Consider the following 6384-nt stretch of genomic DNA (forward strand, 5'->3'; position numbering starts at 1 on the left):
GCGCGGTCTGGCCGGCGTCCCGCCGCTCTCGGGCGCTCCGTTGCTCGTCGTGGAAGCTTTTCCCGAGTTCTTTACGGGTAAAACACTAGAAATCTGCATACTGAGAGTAACCGTACCTTTTAGACAAGTGAAAGCTGCGGTTATTTGAATTACCTTCATCTTGATTCAATACAAGGATATTTCTGTTGCTTGCAATCTTGAGAGATGCCATAACAGTTGTTTCCCAAGAAAGTACTTATTAAAATGTATTTTATATATATATATTTATATACATATAAATGTGTATGTATATATATATATATATATATAAAAAAATCTATAAAATCCAGAGAGAATTAATTTTTTTGTACTGTGAAAAATAAACTGCTGTATTAACGAGACGTTGCAATATACTACAGACTAAATCGAGCCCGTAGTTATGTTATCTTCTCCAAGCGTGGAATAGGTCATCCAAAATTAGTCAGGCTGAGCTATTGTGTAACGCAGCAGCTAGTGGTGGAGCACAGACGGAGTCTGACATGTGCAGTCTTATTCACTTCTCATATTTTTAAGAAATGTGTTTGAAAATACTGTGTGCTAAGTAGAGTATGAAGGCATGCTTTGAATTGTAAACTTAGTGTACAAAATTAAATTCTGTGTAATCCTAAGGATGGTTTTAATGGATCCTCACTCCTCCACTCGTCATAGTAAGAATAAAATATTTATATTTTACTTATTAATTTCCGGTGATTGACGATAAACAGGAATAACTCTAGTTATTTTTGACAACATTGTAAAGCAGCTCTTATTCACACGTACAGCTTCTTAATCTGCAAAATTGGTATTTATTGAACTTATTTATTGGAAAACTAAATGTAAAGTATTGTTGAATACATTTTGAATGGTACTCTGTGTTCGTATTCAGAATTGGACGTTAATGGAAAAAATTAACAGCATGTTCCAATCGTTGTAATACTGTGTCATCTAACAGAACTTCTTTATAATAAACTCAATTCCACCCCGACTGTTCACTGTTGATATATAGCCTGGAGATAAATTTAACTGCTGATATACGGCCTTGAGATAAATGACACCACCGCTTAGCAWGCATAGTTTCTGGAAACAGTGTGAAGATCTCGTTTAGCCCCGTAAGATGAAAAATTTAGAGAGAGTGAAGAAATCCCAAGCAAGGGTCAATTGCTAATTAATCCCTACTGCCAAAACATTATAGAGTGGCAAAGCCTATTTTTATCGCCGGAGCACGGGCCTGATTCGCAGTAAATGACTTCTGCGTTTATTTGGGACTTCGTTCCAGCGAAGCAAGTCTTGCTTGGAACGGCGGTGAATTACAGAGCGTTAAGATAAATTATTCTCTGAATTTGTTTGCTTCCAAAGATTTTAAATCGTATTAGTTTCCCAGAGTTTTGTGGTGTAATTTTCTCTTTGCTTTCAGTTAGGAAGTAAAATGTTCCACTGATTTGGGTCTGAAAAAAGCCCTAAACGCGCAAAGGCGGTAGAGGGTAAAACCTTCCGTGCAGGTAAGTCTTGGTGCAGTTACTGCCGTGCTTTTGCTGTGCGGCTCCTTGTTTATCGCGGTGGCTCTGAGATCCGGGCGCAGGGGGACCCCGCGGCGGGGGCTGGCGTGCCGCTGCGGCCTCCGCGGCGCCCCTGCCCTTTGGGGGTGCCCCCTTTTGGGGTGCGGAGAGGGCTCAGCACGCGCGGCTCGTGGACCGAACCTCCCCGCGGCCGCCGCCGGCCCGGACRCCCCACCGGCCCCCCGGCACGCGGGGCGACGAGGCCACGGCCCCGCGCACGCCTGCTCCGCGGCGAGCCCCCCGCCCGCGCAAAGCCTCCGTTACGCCCACTGAGAAGGCCCCCAAATTAAAGTATATGTGTGTGTATATACATACATACATATATATATATATATATATATAAATTCATTCGCTAGCATTGTTTTACCCCCCTTACGTCTGCTGTATTTTTGCTGGAGCCTAACTGCGCTGGCACAGTAACCCCAAACGAGTGCAAAGGCATAAAACTGGTGACTGTGAACATTTTGTGAGTGTGCACGACAGGCTGCTTCAAGTAGGTAAGTGAAAAATGACTATTTTTTCTATTGCATTGTGATTTTARTACTGCTAAGCTCAATTTTCTTGTGAATACTAAGGAGGTTTTACTTAGCGATAGCTGCAGAGACGGTGTTAACTGATATTTAAGCTTCTCMGCTTATGTGGTTGCTTTAACTGAACGGTAATTAAAAACCTCACCCTTACAGCCGTGTAAGTTTAACGAGTAAAAAGCCTTTTGCTTTAGCGGAGGCGAGCGGTGCCTGCGGGCTCGCCTAGCGCTCGGCCCGGCTCTCGCCGGCGGCGTTGCTGGCGCCGTCCCTAGCAACCTCGCGAGCAAGATCGTGGGAAACTCTCCCTGCCGCTCGGCTCGCGGCGGTTCCTCCAGGCTTATAGGGGATTCTTCGGAGGAGCGTGCCCGCGGAGACAGGGGGGATCTGCACAATACCGGAACGCTAAACCCYGGGCATGAATCCGCTCCGCAAGTCSCAAAGGCGTCAGACCCCCGGGACGGTGCTAGAAATCCGGGAAACGCAGGAGCCGGAGGAGAGCGGGCGAGCAGCGGGTGGGCTGCGCGCCGTGCCCCCGCGGGCAGGCGGCCGCGGAAACGCCGCGCTCGGGCCCTGCCGGCRGCCGCTCAGGTGCAAACCCTCCGTAAGGACGTATTGCTCTGCAGCGTACTCCTGTGCATCACCCCGAGGCCAAGGAAAAAAAGGCAGTGTTTGAATTACCTGCTTCTGACGTAAAAATAGGAGGATTCATTAAGCAGTTGTGTTTTTATAACAGCCACAGTTCCCATCTGATTTTTGARTGCACTGGGTTATTCATGTGAAAAATGCTGGGTAACGAATCCAGTGCTCAGCATCCAGGAATTAATCCTGCGCCGATTTGAGCATCACAGGTTGCTACTGCGCWTTAACTTGTCTCTTTAAGTTTGGCAGGGTGAAACTAGAGAAGGATGGGGGGAGGGTTAGTTCATAAAAATAAAGGCCTAGAACTGCCTCTTCCTTATGTTTTCTCTTCATAAATTCCTCTTTTTATGCTTTACCCGTCACTGTGGCCACCGGCCTCTGGCAGGTCGCAGAGAATAAAACAGGAGAATAAGTTGGGTTTTACTTGCTCTGATTTACTGCAACGATGTTCGGAGTACGAAATCGCTGTTTGTTGTCACGGGCCTCGTTTAAAGCAGCATTTGGGTGCTGAAAACGGTCTCGTTCCCCCACGCTTGCATCGACCGCTGCATCGCCGCCGGTTCGCCGGGCCGCGGCGGGGCTCGAGCGGGCAGCACCGAGCACCGAGCAGCGCGGGAAGGCGCGCGGGCTGCGGCAAGGCTCGGTGCAGGCCTGCTAAAAATAACGTTTCCTCCCCAGTGTTGAGCAAGTTAAAAAAAAAAAAAGCCACTGAATAGAAATGGAAATTCAGCTATTACGTGAGGGGGTGGGTGCAGAGTGAAAGCTCCAGATTTACAAGCCTGCTCTCGCTACACTCCCAACAGCTTTTCACCCGAACGACCTCGTTTCTGGACTTGCTTCCTCTCCTGCAGGCACAGCAGAGCGCCGCTGCCGAGGGCGATGCCCGGCGGGCCGGGCCGGGCCGGGCCGGGCCCCGCAGCGCCCGCGGAGCCGGGGGAGCGGCGAACCTGCAGCCGGGGCGGCGGGGCTGACTCAGCCCTAACTATAGCTCGCTGCGTCCAAAATAGCGCCGCGGGCTGCCGTGCCGTGCCGTGCCGTGCCGTGCCGCGCCGTGCCGTGCCGCGCCGCGAGCCGAGGCAGCCGGAGGAGCGGGCAGGGGCGCCGGAGGCGAGCGCGGGCCAGCGAGAGCCCAGCGGGATCGGCTTGCACCGCAGCTAAAAATACACCAAGCACGCACACGTGTATACGGGTGTGCGTGTGTGCGTATAAACTGCTCAGATCGGATTGCGCTTTGCGCGCTTCTCCTCCGCTCTGACCGGCACCGCGGGAGCCGCGGCACCGGGCCGCGGCGGGAGCCAAGGGTCGCAGCCTCTCCCGGCTCGGGCCCCGCCGCGGTGCTTCGACGGGGCGCGCGGGAGCCTGCGCGCTGTGCGCTGCCTGCCCCTGCCACGAAACCCCGCGCGGCCGCTGGCGGCGGCTTCGCGAAGGGCCGGGGAGCCCGGGCGGCGCAGAGCCGCCCTGCCTTCGCGAAGGGCTTCGTCCTCCGGCTCAACCTCCCGCTGCAGCGCTGCGGCCGTGCCGCAGCTTCCCTCGCTTCGGAGGGTTTCCACGTCCGCAAGTCCCACGCCGGTCAAGTGGCCACAGCTCCTACAAAGCCTTAATGCACTTTTTTGGCACGGCCTTTACTGCTGCATCTCCAACTACTCAGTTAGAAACGRGCCACACTAGGAAACTACCGTATTGCCTCCTTTCAGTAGAAAGATTTTCAGAAGAACCGTTTAAYGCGTCTGTGACGGGGGGAGGCACGAGGCAGCCGTGCTCACAGCCGCCCTCGCCCCGGCGGCCGTGCGCACCCGCCGCCGGGGCCTCGGCGCCCGGCAGCCTGGCGGGGGGCTGCCCAGCTCGGCGAGCGCGGAGCCGCGGAGCCGAGGGGGCGGGCGGTGTGCTCCTCGCCAGCCGCGCGCCGGCCCTCGCTGCCGCCCCGGCGCCGGGCACGAGCCCGCCCCGAGGGCCAGACCCAGGGAGGAAACGGGCCTGGCTGGGGAGGGAACGATGGTCCCTATCGCTGCCAGCCAGGCGGGTTTCCAGCCAGGCGTGCGGAAGCCCAGCGACGTGTTTGCTCCCACGGGAGATGGTCACTGCAGCGCTGCTGTGCAGGACTTTCACCCTCGCCGAAGGATGCGCCTGCTGCAGAACGACTCTGCACGACTTTGGAGCAGGGGAAGCGGTTTGCACGAGGCTGGGAGAGCAGACAGCGGCAGCGGGTTGGCGCCGCAGAGACACCGCTCCCAGGCCCGGGAGAGGCAAGAGCTCCAAGGCGGCTTTATTCCCGTTACGCTCTACTCAAATGAGACAGTATAAAGGGGTTGCATTAAAGTCATGAAGTGTTTCATTTCTAGAAAGACCATGCATTTCTCCTCTTGAGCTTAGCAGTGCCCGAATCCCGCTAAGAGGAAGATGGTGTTACAATGTGAGCTCCTAAATAGCRCATCGTACGGCAGTTGACAAGCTGCTGGAGAGCCTCGGTTCGGGCTGAAGGCTTCCCGCTCCCCTCTGGATGGTAACGCGCTAACTGGATCTCAGCGCAGGCGGATGCTGGCTGGCACAACCTGAGGTTTTTGTTTTAAAATGGACCTATTGCAATGCAAAATTTTCTGACTGATCCCCTTGTAATATGTGGGCTTTGAGATAACATGTATTTTGCAAATGTCACTTTTTACTGTTGCTCTTTAAGAAAACTTTGGAAATAAGTTGGGTAGAAGCGTTGAGCAGCCTAAGGAAGTTTTATCTCTTACTGCAAGGGGGAGGCGCTGGGGCGGGGGGGGGGGGGGGGGGGAACCAAGCACTGCCGCCTTGGCCGGGAGGTGCCGCATGGAGCTTTATCGGCCACGCGAAGGCGGTTTCCTCCCGCAGAGCAGCTGGGGTGGTGGGGCAAAGTGCCACTGCTCGGCCGCAGGGAGAGCGGCACCCAAAGGGCGCCGAATCGGGACGTGTGGCACCCGGGAGTGAACGTGAAGGGAAGAGGAGAAAATTCTGCAGGTGGTTCAAGTTCACCAGGCGCTTGAAGCACGGCATATTGCACTGGCTTGTACTGCATGGATGCACACGGACATATCTGGTCCATGCAGGGTTATTAAAAGGCCTTACAGAAGGAGCTTTTGAAAAGCATTTAGGAAGTGCAKGAAGCCAAATCCTCACTTGAAAAGACACAGACAGAAATGGGCACATACAAACCACTGCAGTTCAGTGGAAACCAGCCTGGAAGCAAGCGGGGTGCTCCTCTTTGCTTTCCTGTTACGTGAAAGGCATTTTAGTTTTTGCGTATCCTCCAAGCAGCACTGGTGAGGGCGCAGGGCCAAGCCCCCCACCCGCTGCAGTGCKCCGCTTCCCTTCCGCAGCTGTGCTGGGCCGCGCCAGCGGCACCGTGCCCCGGGGGGAGGTGAAGTTGTGCAGCGTACCATGCAGTGCAGCATGGTGCCATGAAGCACAGCACGGTGCCGTGCAGTGCCATGCGGTGCAGCACAGTGCCATGCGATGCACCACGGTGCCGTGCAGTGCAGCATGGTGCCATGAAGTGCAGCACGGTGCCATGCAGTGCAGCATGGTGCCATGCAGTGATGCACAGTGCAGCATGGTGCTGTGCAGTGCAGCACGGTACGGTGCCATGCAGTGCAGCCCGGTGCCGTGCAGGACAGCATGGTGCA

Source organism: Rhea americana, unplaced genomic scaffold (genome assembly GCF_003343005.1).
Source record: "Rhea americana isolate MKP2758 unplaced genomic scaffold, rheAme1 scaffold_193, whole genome shotgun sequence".
Lineage (NCBI taxonomy): Eukaryota > Metazoa > Chordata > Aves > Rheiformes > Rheidae > Rhea > Rhea americana.